At 43.3% G+C, this 17,329-nt stretch overlaps 1 protein-coding gene across 4 annotated transcripts in view; it reads left to right on the top strand.

Annotated features, from left to right (window-relative positions):
- Positions 1 to 17,329, top strand: part of LOC108920812 (forkhead box protein P2-like) — a 117,931-nt gene that overhangs the window by 5,321 nt on the left and 95,281 nt on the right. For 2 of the 4 annotated variants that reach the window (XM_029247113.1, XM_029247119.1), the window contains exon 2: positions 13,007 to 13,080. The exons of 1 other annotated variant lie outside the window; for it this stretch is intronic. The gene's annotated coding sequence lies outside the window, so the exon portion shown is untranslated. Of the gene's footprint in view, positions 1 to 8,656; positions 8,677 to 13,006; positions 13,081 to 17,329 lie in introns of those variants that run through there. One more of the 4 variants, XM_029247116.1, reaches the window with a different exon arrangement.

The following is a 17,329-nucleotide window of genomic DNA, read 5'->3' as shown; positions in this document are numbered from 1 at the left end:
CCCTTTAATGCATATTTTAATATCAAACCTCTTAAGTAGCTGTTCCCATACTCGCTGAGACCCTTAACTGCGCAGACGGTACTACTACTGAGGTCTTAATTAATCGGTTGGCATGGGGAGGAGAGGCGTGTGTGAGCCTCACAAGCCCGCTGCTGGTGGGTAGTCGCCACGTCAAGGCACAGATCCACAGGCTTCTTAGGATTTCACGTTTCTCTTTCTCCCTCCTCGGGTTATCTTGTTTTGCCTGTGCTTTTTTTTTTTTTTTTTTTTTTCTTTTCTATAAATTGAATCTTGTCAGGGTGTGAAAGGGAGATTAGTGCAGGAATCGTTAGCTGTTTGATGTACAGCTGGGGGGGGGGCAAACAAGTTTACGCTGAGCAAAATGAGTCCTCAAAACAAAAACAAAACCTGTTTAAAAACTGAGTCAAGTTCAGAGAGTAGCACCCAAAGGGCCATTCCCACAGGGCTACCTCAAACATGCAGATCGTGGTAGACTGTGGTAGACTGTGGTATATGACCCTGCTCTTTCTATCTGCAGCACTAGATGAGTTCTTCTGGCATCTCCTGGTAGCTCTGCTGTTCTGGACTAACAGCATCTCATTATGAAGTCTCCTTTGTGACATAAGAAAGGCGGTTTAAATACATAACATTAGTCAGCTCAGTGAAGTTTGTTGCCTTTCAAAGTCGCTCAGTCAGTTCACTGGAGCTTCAGCTGGTCTGTTCAGACACCAGGCTTTTATTTTTTTCTTTAAAAAATTTCTTTTAAATTCTTTTTTCTGTTTTTAATGAACCTGACATGAACCGATTTATAGCTTGTCTTCAAAAATTGTTGGCACCTTGTGATTTAAAGGTGCATCTCTAGGCAGTTCCCTTCTCTTCGCCCCTCGTTCCATGAAGTGGGTTGCAAGCCGTGATGCTTCTCGGTGTTCTGCTGCGGACCGATGGATGAAGTGTCATTTTGCCAGAAACGGCAAGGTCGTGGTGGCTTGGGATGACATGGCCAGCAGATAAGTGTGTTCTGTAAACCCTGACCCACATTGGCTGACGGAGGAGAAGCCTGCAGATACGTTTTCTTTTTTTTTAAAAAAAAAAAAAAAAAAAAAAAAGGGGGGGGGGGGGGGATCTGCTCTCTTTTCAGGCTTTTATTTCACAATGTTAATTTTACACATGGAGATGATGCTGCTGTGAAACAGCTGTGCAGTGAGCTTTCGGAATTTTGTATTCTTAACATGCAGTGTTGGCAAAGTTTATAAATAAAGCAGTCTTTTCTCAGATGCTGAAAGGCACTGTCAACATTGACATTTGATTTAATTTGTAACATTTGCTTTTTTTTGTCTGCCTTTCCTTTACTGTACATGCATTTCTCTGAAGCTCAGAGGCAAAATGCTAAATGAACTGTTCTGGGGTGATCCATGTGTAACTGTTTCATATTTTTATTCTACGGCAATCTTATCAAGTTTAGTTTTTAAGCTCCGTTATAGTCACGTCTGGTGCTTTACATGCAAACTTTTTTACCAGTTTTAAAAAAAAAAAGAAGGTGTAAGGAAAAGACATATGCCTCCAGCTGTGCACTTCCTGCTTAATCAGCTGATTGCCGCTGTCCGTTGACTTGGTCTTGTCAGTTTTGCGTCACTCACTTGTGCTTCAAATACATGTTCTTAACAAGCATTAAGGCTGAAAGCTGATTCAAGGCCGTTAGTAACTGCTGACAATTACCCTTTATTGTGTTGTGTGCCACTGTTTAGATTATAACGCATTTTGTGTCATGCTTTTTTAAAAAAAAACAAAAAAAACCATTAATGTGAACAGGAACGAGGGATGAATATGGAATCGGTGTTGATGGCATTAAGTAAAATCGCGGTACAAGACAGCGCTGCGACCCTTGTTAAGGGCTTTTGGTTTATTTGTATCGTTTTTCCACACTCTTTGGACGCGAGAACTCGGAACAGGTATTTGGGACATGTTTGCTGAGCTCCCCTTTAATCCTGAAGTTGTCATGACTCTGTGCTTCTGATCCAGTTTGTGTTTCTCGTCATCCTTAAAACGCAGCCTTTGCGAAGCAAAATAAAATCAGTTATTTGTGGAAGAGTCATTGGTTATTGCCCGTGGGAAGTTGTTGGTGCAGATCAGCCGTTCTCCTGGAGTTGCTTCGAGACTGCAGTTGCGCATGATGAACGGCAGCGGAAGTGATTTCGTGACTCTTAACTGCAAGCCCACGAAAGAAGACATTTTTTCCGGCTGGGGTCTAGTGCATAACCCAGCTGTCATCTTGCACTGTGTCTGGACTGATGACATCAGGATTCCCCCCCCCCCCCCCCCCCCCGTCCTGATACAGTCCTTTAACCAACACATTTAAATGCCATTAAATAACGTTTTTGGCAGTGAAGGAGACGCGTAATAACTAGATTTTCAATTTGAAGCGACGATAAAAGCTACTACATTAATCCATTTAAGATGGTCAAGAAATTTAAAAAAAAAAAAAAAAAGAAGAAGGTTCACAAATTAATTTAGCTTGTGCTGCTTGGATTTCAGGAACAGGAACTAGCATTCCATTTTATGGGTCTTTGTTAATGCGCTTCATTTCAGTGGCTGAGGACATTAAATGTCTGCTGGAATATATGTACTCGCATCAAAAAAGTAAATCACTGTGACCTTCTCAGGAGTTTGAAGCATTTCAATATTTTGTACGCAACTGTAGTATTTCACGACATGATAGCCACTGAACTATTTCCCTTTTATCGGCACCATCATTCAGATTTAGTGGTGATGGGCAGAGTCACCTGATATGTTCAGTCGATGGCCAACTGTGCGTGGTGACTTTCTCTTAACTTACCGCGCTGACAGTGAGCATTTTACTATATTCCCAAACTGATTTCGGTCAACAGTCACAAGAGGGGAAACTCGCACAGCTGCTTCAGAACCGAACATGTAAATCTGGCATGAAAATTTATACGTACCTGTAATCATGTCGAAATGCCAGTGATTGGGTATGAATATGCAGAAATTCAACCATTTTTACTGCATTGTTTGGTTTTGAAAACGAAACGGTTGGGTTTAGCTTTATTTCAAGTTTGGTTAAAAAAGATGAATCCCCCCCCCAGCAAGTTTAAAAAAAAAAAAAAAAAGTTTCAATGAAATTTCAGAACTATGCAAAGTAAAATTTAAGATAGAAGCCAAACAACTGTTGTTTACATTTTACACGTTACAAAAAATGTTTAGGTTTTCAGAAAAGCTCTGTGACGCTAACGTTTCTTGACAAGCACATCAGGCAGCGGAAAGAGCATCGGGCTCACGGCTCGGGGCATCTGGTGGTACCTTCTGCTCGCGCGGCTCAGGAACAGGCTGCAGCGCTCCAGCTGGGTCACGTCGGTCTCGGATTTGCCCCTCCGCCTCCGCGTGCTCCTCTAAATAAACACAGCGGAGCACAAAGGACAAAAAAAACGCTCGCTCAGGTTCTTCATACGTACGCCGAGCGCTTCTGTAACGTGGGCCGGCATGTTATGGAAACGGGATATTACCTGGCTCTCCGGAAACGAGCAAGGGCTGTCACGTGAAATCTGGAGCAAGTGGATTTTAAACTGCGGTTTGACTTTAAAATGTAGAAGGAGCGCGTTCATGTCGCGCTCGCGAAACGTCAAGTTGGCAAATTTCGCCCGAACGAACGCAACTTTGATGCGGCGTTTGCGAACGAGGTGTCATTTTGAGCGTTCCGTTTCATTTTATCAGCAAAAGGCGTCCGTAATTGTCAGCGTCATTTAATCTATTTACTTCCCCCTTCTTGCAGATCAGTTCCCCTTGAAAATTTTTCACCACAGCTGGGGGAAAAAGTAAAGAGCATGTTTAATAACGTTTATATAACGAGATGCGAAATACGAACATCTTGGAAAGTTTGCCGCGCGAATTTTTCTCTCGCGCACATTTTGTCGTTTGAAAAAGAAATGCTACAACTGGACGCTGTCATTTGGCATTTGAGCATGGGCTTTATTGCACCATTTGCGCCCCCCCCCCCCCCCAAAAAAAAAGCCCCCATCCAGGACCTTTCTGACTTGTTGTACTTCATGTTTTTAACACCGCAATTTTGCACTTGATCTCGTTCGCCACCCGCGTGCGCGGTGTTTGTCATTTTTGTTTTTAACGTCTGTGAGAGAGCACGTAATGGCTCGCGCGCCGCGCCACAGCCGCTGTTTGCATCTCTCCTGGTTTTGGATGATGGAGCGAAACGGTGGCTCGGGGACGAGGGTTGCAATATAGTGCACGCCTGGCGTAAAACGAGGGAGCTGATGGGGGTAATTATACGGTGAGGGTCTGAGAGTAATGACGGGTCAGAGGGCCGCCGTTCTCATTCCGCCGCTTTTCAGATAAACAGGGCTGGCATATGGATCCAGCAACACAATGGTTTATTTTTATGATGTTTGATGAGTGGTTTTTAATTTGGATTGTCACTTCTGGCAACCAGCAACACAGATGGCGTAGATTTGAGTACCCATCAGAGGCCAAATACCTCGGGGCAGCTGTTGCTTATAAACTTTTTTTTATTACATTCTTTTTTCCTTTCCTCCCCCAACATGGTTTAGGTCAAGCGGAGTCAAACCTGTTACAACACCTGTTTTTGCATATGTAAATCTGTTGTTTTGTCATTTCATTAAACAAGAAAAAAGGCAGCGGTCCCTTGTGGTTGCGTGCACGACTGGCAGGGCGCCCGTTTGGCACGCGGTGTGCCGTGGAGCTAAGACAACTGTGCTTCTCGCATCCGAGCTTCTGCCCTCCCACCCCCCCCCCCCATGGCTCTGCTCCTGGAACGCTGCCTGAGAGAGAGCAGCCAAGGTCTGGGATAACCAGGGTGGGGGGGGAGTTGGGGTCGGAGGTGGGGGCAGGAGGACGACGGTGTTCCCTGGTGCGGGCTAAGGGGGGCCCGGGAGGGCTGCCACATGCGGGACACCCTGTCCTCATCCTTGTGGTCTGGGGAGGCCGGGGGGGGGGGGCCGTGGCCAGATCCTCAGCCACATGTGCCCGTCACGCATCCCTGCTGCTGCTGCATGCCTTGTGGGCTTCAGGAATCTCACACACCCCTTAAAATAAAATAAATAAATGTATACGTACCATGTTGGGGTGGGGGTGCCGCGTGTGCGTAGGTTCTTGGCTGATGACGCTTTAGAATGGCACGTACCCCTATGGCAGAAGCCCATGTCCTATCTAGGCCGCCACGTTTTAAAGCTTAAAATATTGTAATTAATTATGATGAATAATTAATGGTTACAGCAGCGGTTGGGTTTCCATGGAGCGCCCGTACTCGGTTTCACTTTTGTGGAACCCCTGCCTGCCCCCACCCCACCCCCAATGTGGATTTTGCATGTGCGTTTACATGTGTCTGCATGCATGCGTGTGTGCGCGCGCGCGCGCGTGTTAAATGAGCCTTTATCGTTTACCCAGAAAGCCATTACTGGGTCGTGGCGTTGTCGCGCCAGGGGCCCGCGGTGGGCTAATCTCATCAGGGCACGTAGGCAGTTGCTTCCGCCGGCCGTCCTGATTGGTGGCTCTTCCTTTTCACGCCAGCTTTAAATACCAAAACCTCTCTGATATGGAGGTTCATTAGAGATCTGTCTTTGATGGCAGCCCTTTCAGGGTTCCAGTTTCAAATACCTTGATGTAAAGCTTAAGAAGCCATTGTGTTGTAAGCCCTCCTTGATGTGTCTTATTTAGATCTGCATAGTAAATCAAGGAAAGTAAATAACATGCCGGCAGATGGAAGCAGGGAGATAAGGCCAGGGAACAATTGTATTTGTGTTTTGTTATGATGTTGACAGCAGCTAAAATTCACTAATCTAGTTCCACTGATCTGCATTTCAAAGAAATCTCATTTAGCAGCAAGGCCAAGGTTTGGGGGATAAAGTTCTTTTATTGTGTCTTTTATTGCATTCTTCGCTAATTTATCTGGCGCAGATTTACCATTGCCTGCTAAGAGCAGCGTGCACGTTGCAAGGGGTCTTAAATACTGTGAAAGCGGTAACGTCTAGACTATGAACTGAGGATAATTACACGTCCAGCAATGAATAGAATGAGTTTGAAGCCCCTCTTTGTTCAGACTGAATTGCTCAACTAACACAGATAAGGCGTTTGCCCCCTTTAGCGAACGCTGCAGCGACTTCTTCGTAAGACCTTATAGCAGGGGTATGTTATTTATCGAACGGATAAAATTATTGTGTACAGTAATCGGACTTGTTGGCATTAAGACTCCTTCCCCAGGCCGCCGGGGTTCCGCTTTACGTGAGCCGCGCGCGGAGGCTGCGAGCAGCCGTTAACGGACGCTTTCGGAGCCTCGGCGCTCAGGATAGGCGGGCTTGTGATATTGTTTGAATTTTCACAGCTATTCTCAATGCACCGTTAGGAGCAATGTGCGTTCTTGATCTCCCCCCCCCCCACCCCCTTTCTTTTTTTTTGAGGGTTTATCTTGACTTAGAATGGAACTTTATGGCGATTAAGATGTAAATGTTATGGCCTTATTAGGCTGAAATGTTTCGCATAGTGAGCATAAACAGATTAGGATGGATCTCCATTGTTTGATGTTTAGGGCTGTGTCGTCCCGGCACGTTTCCCGTGTTTGTAATCTCCTATCATCCCTGCTCCTGTAGCGATGTGGCATTGTTAGCGAGGGAATTTAATTTTCAGTTTACAAGGCCCAGAAGTGTCGCCGCATTGAATGTTAACAGAAACAACATTCTTCTATCACAATAGTGTGGGGCTTCTGCGTAATGTTGTATTCCGAAGGTTTGTTCGCCCGGGTCTGGACATTATAGTCTACCGGAATGTGGTGTACCTGAGACTTGAAACAATATTCCTAAAACTAATTTCCACTGAGAAATTCCTGCAGGACGGGGGGGGGAGTGCCGCGCCGCACCATTATTGTGATCGGTTTACCCCGGTACTTCGGAAACACAAGCCTCTAAATCGAAGGATCTCCAAGCTTGGGCTCTATGCCGGAACCCTTCTTGCCAATTTGTCTAATTTTTGTGCATCTTTTGTGCTAACAGAAAATTTGAGATATCATAAACACACACACACACACACATTTTCAGAACCGCTTGTCCCTTACGGGGTCACGGGGAACCGGAGCCTACCCGGCAACACAGGGCGTAAGGCCGGAGGGGGAGGGGACACACCCAGGACGGGACGCCAGTCCGTCGCAAGGTACCCCAAGCGGGACTCGAACCCCAGACCCACCAGACAGCAGGACTGCGGCCCAACCCACTGCGCCACCGCACCCCCATCATAAACATTACTTTTGAAAATCTTGATTTTCATTCTTTTAAGTAACGTCGCAATGTGTCGCGCAAGTCGAAACGGGTAAAGTCGCCGCGTCATCAGACGTCGGGTGGAGTCGTCGTGTAGCTACCGTTACGGCGAAATTGGATTTTTACCGATTTCCCTCAGTCCACCTAAAACCAGCTCGGGAGTTTTAATTTAATTTAATAGGGTCAAAGACTGGAATTTTTTCTATCTTGTCAGTTGTGTAATTTGTACCAGATTCGCGGTAATGTAATCGCGACTTTCTCTCGTCGCCTCCGGTTGTTTGGATGCCATGAAAGGGACGGGGTATTTTATACTGTGCAAATGCGGCCGCGCAGACAGAAATGCGCGCAACACTTCCGTAAACCCAGCCGTTAGCAGTAATTGCACTTGGCAGTTTCTGTTTGCAGCGGTGCGCTTCGGGCTGAAGGCTTTTGTACAGTTCAGAGAGCACATTCCGTCGGACCCGGCAGTTGTCAGTTGCCTGTAGGGGTCATTTGAATTCTCGGGGAGGGGGGAAGAAGAAGAAGAAGAAGAAGGAGGGAGAAGAAAAAAAATAAATAAATAAAAACGGAAGGAATCTGAGGAGCAACCGGGCCGTTTGCTCGAGTTTCCTTTGTGTCGCTGGTTTGGCTCGGAAAATATTCCACCGAAGGCAGTCAGACGTTGCAACCTAACAAACTTTGTGGATTAAAAGGCCCCAATTTGGACAGCTCTGAGTTACCGTTGCGTTCAGTGGACCTGCGTAGAGCACAGAGAACGTGGTCGTCTTGTGAGCAGTACATCTGGCTTTATGTTGTTTTATTTAGCTCTGGAGGGGGCCATTTGTTTCCCCCACAACTGGCAATGCTCATATATTAATAAACAGTTAAACAACCTCACTTGGCACAAATATGTGAGGGGAAAAAAATGTGATCGCTTGTCCAGATAAAATATTCATGGCACGGTGATGGTTTGTTATTTGTGGAGCTGCTCTTCATTGCCTTGCGTAGACAATTTAATGCTTTTTTTTTTTTTGAAAGTGTGTTTCAAATGGTCTTTATGACTAAATAAGACTGATTTTTAAAAAGCTGGTGTACCTACTGAATGTATTATTATGTAGGTGGATTAAGCCTTCTGCTTTTAAGCAACCCCCCCCCCCCCGGTTAAGGTGGTACACTGTAGACTGGACTTAAAATCTACCATAACCGCATAAAGTATGGAACATGAGAAATTGTGTGTTTTGATAGATGAGCTATTTTTATGCAAGTAAAACCTGTTTAATTTTTTTTTTCTTCTCCCCGAAGCGCACGCTTCTCTGCTACCCACCGCTTTTCCACTCATTCCACCTGCATGCGCCTTTGCTTGACAGCTCCTATACACACCGCCGCTCGCACGGCAGCATGCAGGCAGGTAAGGTAGTGTTACATCCTGCAGCTCGGTAACCTGCGGACACCTGAGCAACGTGGAACATCCTGTGACAGGCTGTGGAACTCATGGAACCCACAGTTATACGATTCGTGACCAAATGTTGACGCGAACCACAGTCTTCGCCGCTTTGCATATGTCTGCTGTTGAGCTACTTGTAGTAGTTTCTGCAGAAAAATTATGTGTATTAACGATACCGGAGTACAACTTTAAAAACTTGATTAGTTTTTTCTCACTCGGACTCCTATGGTCGGCCACTGTGTGAAGTGTTAAATGGAAGTTTGGACACGGCGGCTAGTGTAGCGGTTAGAGCTGCTGCCTTTGGACCCCAAAGGTCGCAGGTTTGAACCTCCCCTCTAGCTGTTACACCCTTGAGCAATGTACTTACCCTAAAAGTTGCTCCAGTAAAAGAAAAAGATAAAAAAAAATAATAATTACCCAGCTATATAAATGGGTAAATAACTGTAAATAGCTTAACGTTGTAAGTAGCTTTGGAGAAAAGTGTCGACTAAATGAACGTAAGCTTCTGAAAGAAGTATTAGACTCCCCCATTCAGAGCAATAACCTGTCCATTGCTAATAAAATATTTAAACAAACATTCACAGCACTGCCTGTGCATCTCGCAGCACCCGGCCAGGTCGCCTCCTATCTTCTGTCAAAGCTGTCCCGGTCGGGGGGGGGGGGGGCTCAGCCGCATCGCGCACGGCAGGTGCGATCCCTCCGACGACTCCAGCTGAAAGTGGAAGTACGTGCCAGCATTCCCTCGCAGCCACTGCCGTGCCTTAATGCCCTTAGGTACGGACCTTTGTCATTCCCTTGTGTTTCTCGTACGGACGTGTACAGTGCTCGCTTACATTTATGCCCTTTATGAGTTTTCTCTTGGAAGAGTAAAGGCGACTGGAAGACTGCAAGTTGGTCAAGTCAAAGTGAAGCCTGAGAAAGTTGTTCCAGGAAGGTCGAAATAACCATGCAGGCTTTTTCCCCAAATCATCTGTAGCTTAATTACTCCAACCAGTAATTGTTTGCCTGTGATGGACTGGTACCAGGTCCAGTTTATACCGTAACTAGCCCAGTTTCCCGTACTTCTGGGATAGGCTCCGGTCGCAGCGGCCCTCACCTAGGCAGTCGTTTAGCGAGAGTCACTGAGTAAATATGGCCCCTCCTCATGCGTGGGGAAAAAAATGGGTTTTTCTACATGTGTTTCATGACAATAAAGAAGACATATGCGTGAAATGATTTAATAATAATCAGGGACCTCGGTGTCAATCACAAAGGGTTTTATTATTTTCATAAAAACACAATTGAAATATAGCGTTTGTTTTTAAGAGAGAAAATGTTGACTTAATGTTTAAAAATGAGTTACAGGCACAAATACAAGGCATCCTAGGTGGCCTGCCCAGGGCGTTCGCTGAAAGGCAGCCAGTCGGTACTACGATTTCAGGATGCAACACTGTGTATCTGAATAAAGCAGTCTTGATTGTTAGAATCATACCGTAATGCCTACTGATATATTCGGTGTGTTTTCCCCCCAAGCTTAATCCGTACTGTGTCCATATACATTTAGAAAAAAAATATTGATCCATTTACTACAATACGATCAACGTTGTTTTGTTTTGTTTTTTTTTTCTATAAATTAAAATTTCATTCCGGTGTTTTGGGACCATTTTTGGAATTTGGCCTGTGACCTTTACTCGTCTTCCAGAATGTGATTACTTGATGACAAGGAAGGTATTGGAGATATATGTAGTTAATTTTCAAATGGTAATTAGAGACATTAAGATGGTCTTAGTGCTGCTTTGTGTCACTGTCGGAGATGCAACCTGTTCTTTAGTCCCTAACTATACGTCAGGCTGGATTTACGAAGAGTACGCCGAAGCCCTCTGGGCTCATTGTGGAACCTGCAAAGTACCCTGCTGCTGCACAGCCTTCAGGCGCACAGGTTAACCATGTTGAGCTGTGCTTAAGCAGCCTTTCTGGGTTCAAAAGACACACACTTGTCATATGTTTGTTTCACTTGAGCTATTTCATAGGCATATTTTTTAATGAGTTCATGGACGGTATTGGTATTAAGTGAAGATTCTTTTCAGTTCTCCATTACAACACTAAACTCCCAGGTTTTGCACGGACGGTTCCGCTCCCAGTCTAATTCGAGGCCCTTCTACGCGACGATTCTTTGTAGCTTATTTCACTTTTTCGCGAAAGCATGTGGCAGTTCTGATTGTGTCCGTGAGCTTTTTATTGCCACCTTAAGTCTGCACAGCTTCCTTTGCAGAAGTATGTGTTTAAGGACATTGTTGGCATTTGAAGATGTGAGCACATGAGATCTCAGCCGAGCATCGGTGAATGATTTTTGCCTAAATATGGGGCAGAGTGGTAGCGTAGCAGTTAAAACTGCTGCCTTTGGACTCAAAGGTCACATGTTCCATTCCCCCTCTGGCTATAGTACCCTTGAGCAAGGTACTTACCCTAAATTGCTCCAATAAAATTGCCTGGCTGTGTACAAGAGTAAATAGCTTAACATCGTAAGTCGATTTGGAGCAAAGCATCAGCTAAATGAATAAGTGTAAATGTTACCCAAATACATTTGCTCCTTTTTCGCTGGTTCAGCCACAATGCCACACAATTCCACTGTGTTCAGTGTTGGCACATCACCCTTGGAGGTTATTGCTCGGATTCAACAAACCGCGTTTGGTCGCCCCAACTTTTGTCAGCTATCCGTGGCATCCATGGTTGTGGTTCTACGTGTTTTTATTGGGAAACTCATGGGAAGTCATGGACAGTGTCTGTTGATCCAGAGGAGGAGGCCAGCTCTGTAGAACATTACAGAAACGGAAGCGCAGCGCATGTTAAAGAATCTAAATAAACAAAAGAATGAAGAAACGTTAGTACCCAACCCGGCTCCAACGTCAACATTTGTTTGTTTCAGCTGCTGGTTTTTCCTATACTTTCCTAATAGATTCTCGTTGTCTCGCAGATTTCTGCTTCTGAGTCTTACAGTCAAGCAAAAAACATTTTTTTTTTTTTTTTTTGTATTGTTTTTCTATTTTTTTAAGTTGGAAAATATCATCAGAAAGGAATGACTGGTGACTTGAACTATGAGAATTAGACAAGTTGCGAAGGTAGCCTGTGATGGCAGTGTGGGCACTGAATGATCTGAAAGCACATTACATGTGGGACTTGTATTGAGAAGCGCTTCGCGTGCTGCCTTCACCGGCTGCTTTAGCTCCTCTTCAGCGGCAGAATCTCTGCATCGCTGCAGTAATAGAATTTTCTGCCACTGGAGGAGCAATCAGCTTCTTGATTGTGCCAGTACCACATGATAACTTTTCAATCAGCCATAGTCAATTGGTGGCTTAAAAGTACTACTGGACCATGTTTTGATAAAATGGTGTGCGTCTTCTGGGGAGAGAAAAAAAAAATAATAATGCGATGTACTCTCTCCAAGGGGCATGTAGTCACCGAGTGGGAGTGTGAGTGACACATTGTACATGTTTCCTCTCTTTTGAGTCCCATGTCAACTGCTTAGGCAAATATACCATTAAATTCTAAAATGTGTCACGAGATTCTTCAGGCATTCGGTGAAAATTAATGTTATAATGGGGATACTTATGATGACCCTACCTTTTTTTTTTTTTTTTTTTTTTTTTTTTTTTTTAATTAATATTAAAAAAAGGTTATTCGGCTCTTGCAGTCATAAAAAGAAATTCTTGGTTTTTGTCCTACGTTTCCTGACTGGGGTCAGGAATCAAAGTGTGATCATTAAGACACAGAATCGCCCGATCGCGATGCGCTCAGCTTGTGTTGAGCAGCATGTGCTGACTGAGTGGCCAGTCTAATGAAAGGGTTCCTGAGGGGCTGGGGGTGGCGGCGGGGGTGGGGGTGTGGGGGGAGTGCGCGAGAGTCGAGAGAGAGGCGTACGTACGAAGGTGCACAATGACAGGTATGGTTATTGAAGGCTTATAATCTGCAGTCAAATGAGAAAATTGTCATTTAAGCGCAAATGTGGCAGTCCTCGAGAAAACCAACACAAGATGTTGTGCAGACGGATCACCTGTCTCAGCCACATCTGTTTTTAACCTCTCCCTTGTTCACGAATGAAAATACCTCATGTTAAACACAGCGCAAGATGGATTCAGTTTTTCGCTTCAACGGCTACGCATTCCGTCTGCGTTAAGATCGTTGAAACGGTAACATGTAAACGACAGACTTTGTGTCGATTTAAATCTCCAGTCGTCTCGTGTTAAGTCATCATTGTCATGGAATCTGCAGTGGAGCTGTGTGTCTCATTCCTTCGTTCTCGTCTTTGGTCACACAGGATGAACTATGGAGCAGCTTTTATCACAGTAAAAGGCTGAACACACGAACAGAACGCAGAAGTCCGGGTCATCGGTGAGTCGCTCTCTTCTTCGCTGTCGGTGTCAAGGGTTCACGGGCGTTATTTTGATGTTGAGGATGTGTCTGATCTGGTAGCGACATTGGGGTACACAACTGGTGTTTTTAATAGGATTGGGATGTCAAAAGGCTTCTGCTGGAAGTTGAGAGAGACCGCAAAGATTTTCAGAGTTTTTTTTTTTTTTTTGTGAATTCTGAGAAGTTGTTATTGGGGCAGTATGAGTAAGACAACCAGTGTTGAGTTTCCACAGAAGGCTTATATTATATTTAGCTGTATGTGTCACTGCAGTGAGCTGTGCACTACCTACCGACCAGAAAAGCGCTGGCAGCCGTTATGAGATCATGACACATGTGGCTTTGAGAAGGGAGAAGAGTATTTCTATGGCCCCCATGTTCAGCCAGCCCTCCCATCTGCTCCCAGACCGATGCACGTGGTCAGCATGTCAAAAAGAAATCTGCAAAGCTTCGGCAGAGGAAATATACATTGTTGATCCGTTGTGACATCATGGCTACTTGTTTGCAATTCTAGCTCATGTTTTACCCGTAAATGACCGAAAAGCTGTTTTTGCGTTGGCGACGAAAGCATCCTACCGCGGAGACGGAGAGAGCAGGCTGAAGAAGTAGCACCTCTACCAACACAAGACAGAGTAGGCAGAACTTAGACCTTGCAGACCAACAGGATTGTTTTGACAGACACCCCCCCACCCCATTTTTTTTTGTTGCTAGCTTTATGCCCTTTGAAGTTTCCACTCCCTCAAAGAATGCACCTTTCCCGTATTGACATGGCAGATGTGTGCCTGTGGCAAGTGCTCTTATTCTGCAATTTGATGTTACATATAAGCAATAGTAAAAATGTAAATATTGTAAAGATCATCCAGTTGCAAAATGCCAGCAGTTGATTTCTCTTGATGTAGCTATCCGTCGTGAAAGCTTAAGATCTTGCATTATTCTAGTGTATTTTATATTGGTTTTTAAGTTTTTGTCGTAACTTTAAGTGCCACAATACAGAACGTATGTCCTTCACATCTGTATTTCTTTGGTAAATTTTGTCGGTTGTTTCTGCCTTTATTTCTTGCCTTTATTTTTTGAACGTTCTGTCCCGGGGCAAAGTATGGTGCTCTGAATTCAGCCCTAGAGTCTTCCCTCCAAAACTCAGGTATGATTAAAGCTGTGTGCGGTGAGGCTTGGCTGAAGGCCCCAGCTAATATCCCTAGTACTGTCCTTCCACACTCTTCCTTCCCCTGAAAGAAATTCCCATAGAACTTTTTTTAATCTGTCAAGTGTCCAGTTAAATCTTCAAAGATTGACTCTTAAATGTATCTGTTCTCAAACAAGCCATCTGATCAGTGTGGGGAAGAAAAATGTAATTGCCTGGATCTCAGACTTTGAATATACATAAAATCTATAGTAATTACGCATATCTTGCTGCATTTTAAAGAAGTTGGAATGGACAGCTTTGCTGAAATTCAATTTAAAGTGAAATTCTTGCAATATTGAAGCTACCATTTCCTCTCCCAGATGGTTTTCCAAGGGCTCTGCTCTGGAAAAAGGGAGGCCATTAAACTGCTGGACTTATACTCTGATCATTATGAATAGTCGAAGAGCAGTGGAATCAAAAGATATTAGCCCCCCTCCAACTGGGGCTGGACAGGGGTGGAGATCAAGGAATGGCTGTTTTAATCTTTATCCACCATTGGGCACAGGATCAGGTCACTGGCCCAGTCTCTTTTTGATGCCCTCAAGAACAGTTTAAAGTTAAGCCTTGTGAACAAAGGTCTCAGTCATCAGAGGTTGACCGTGCTCTCACTCACCCTCTCGGTGCTGACACTCCGTTCCTCTAGACTGCTTTTTGACACCGCTTCCATTTTAGCCCTGATGATTTATTGACCGTCATTAATTATTTCAGTTGCTTAAGTTTTTTTTTTTTTTTTTTTTTTTTTTCCCTCTCTCTGTAGCAAATTACACAGTTTACAATTTAGCCTTAAAAATAATTTAAGAAATATTAATGTGCTGCACAAGGGAAGTTCCTGAAGGATGGGGCAATGAGAAGGTGGAAGGGAAGGCAGAAGGAAGATACCAGCGCTGTGAATGGGGAGGGACTGACCTAGAAAGACAACAGACTCAATAAGCCCATTGATCTGAGGAGGACACTATGCTAATTAACCCCTGACTGCCCTGATGGATGACTGACTGCAGCATCCCATTCTGAGTCTTTGAGATGGGAATGAATGGGGTGTTATATTTCACTCTTATCTATTACGTCAAACCTCGAAAGAGTGGAATTATTAGACTTATGGGTGAATTCCTCTTTGGTTTTAACCGGATTTTCTTCAGCTTTCTTGTATTTTTTTTTTTTTTTTTTTTTTTCCTGAGCATTTAGTATGTGGAGATGCATATTATTCATGGGTATGCTTATGCTTTTATAAAAACCTCTGGTTTTTCAGCCGGTGGTATAATTATATATCTTGCTATAAAACTTACTCATTCGCTTTTCATCAGCTGCTCGTCCTCTGCAGTGTTGTTGTGTTCTAGAGCCTCTACTGGAAGTATGGTGAGTGAGACAGGATACACCTTGGAGGGTTTATTTTATCTTTTATTAACTTGAAAAAACATGCCGTATTCATCGACATTTGGTCGTTCTTGGTCTGCTTTACCATTTATAAAATCAGTAAAAGCATAATAACAGGGACATTCCTCAATTTATGCACTGGGTAGGTCCTGTAAAAGTCTCTACGGCTATAATTAACAAAAACATTTTAAATTTTTAAATTATAATTAACAAAAAACATTAAAATTAAGACAAATTTTAAATGACTGAAAATAAAACCTATTTTGCTTCCATAAGCTCCTGTTTAATGTTGTGCATATAAATATGTATGTGTAAAGGCTTATATTCACACATATATGCAATATGGGCATTTCCCTGTAGCGTACTCTGAAAATCGTTGCAAAGTTGATAGGTTTGATTGATTTCGCATGACGATCAAACCCAGCACTTGTTTATTGTATGACTGCTGATTGTCAACAGACATTTTTCTATGTTTTTTTTATTTGGCCAACTAAAGGAGTCCCCTTGAGGAGGTTTGGGAGATAGGGAACGGTTATGTTTGAATGAGCGCTTCAATAGATCAGGGACTACATTGTACTTCTTATTTTCAAGTTACAAATACAGTATCTCTTGCAATCATGTACACTTTTTAAGACCGCAGATACAGATTGAGAGCCTTTGATTAAGATTGGCGGGTGCCACATTGCACCAAATGTCTTTTGTCTTTTCTGCGTTTTGTATCAGATAAACCACAATTTCAGCATGTGTATGGAAGCTGCATTTATATAGTGAACCAGGCCTCCGTATGAAATGAAATGAAAGATTGCATCACGTTGTCACTGTTAAGTTTTAGCATGTTGACGAGGCTCAGTGTTTTCTGAGGCAGAATGGCCAATGATGCCCCCAGGGTGACGGGTTTAGGTTAAAGAAAATACTCCTGGATTAATTTTATTTGGAAGTTTATACTCTAGTCAAGTTATGCAAGAAAGGTTGCACAAATCATGTCACTGTTCTATAAATTAAATACACTATTAGCAGAAACTGATATTGGAGAAACATTTGATTTTTAAATCGTTTTTGATTGCATTGAAAGGATTCTGGTCCCCTGCAGAGTTATGAGACTTATAGATTATAGGAATAATTGGCTAGTGAAAAAGGTTCATATAAATGTAAATTAGATTAGTTGAGTATGCCATATTTTTGACAAAGTTTCTTACAGGAAATGCATATATTTTTAATCCACTTAGTCCAAAATTATACTGTCTTACTTTGACAGATCTTTTGGAACATAAATAACTCCTATTCTTTTCCTGTCATTCTAAAGTCATTGTAGTATCGGAACGAAAAACACCACAGTAAACATATTAAAAGTGAATGTATAATTTGTGCATGTGTTTTTTAACATATATGTTTTTGTATTGTTGGAAGCATTATTCTGTGAACATGAGTTGTGTCCTTTGTAACGCTGACATTTTGAGAGCCCTTGAAGTTAAAGGTTGGGTAGGAGAATGAAATGTCAGTATTCACATTTCTCACCAATGAGGAAAATGTGGTTCCCTGGATTAGGCTTCGAGTTGGTTGTTTTTTTTTTTTTTTTTTTTCTCTCCTCCTCTTCAAACTTAATGTAAACTTGCAGTTGATGTCATCTTTAGGTAATCATCCAGATGTGTAATTAATTTGTTTATCGCTCCTTTTTGT

Source organism: Scleropages formosus, chromosome 21 (genome assembly GCF_900964775.1).
Source record: "Scleropages formosus chromosome 21, fSclFor1.1, whole genome shotgun sequence".
NCBI lineage: Eukaryota > Metazoa > Chordata > Actinopteri > Osteoglossiformes > Osteoglossidae > Scleropages > Scleropages formosus.
This window is presented reverse-complemented; position numbering and strand designations above follow the sequence as displayed.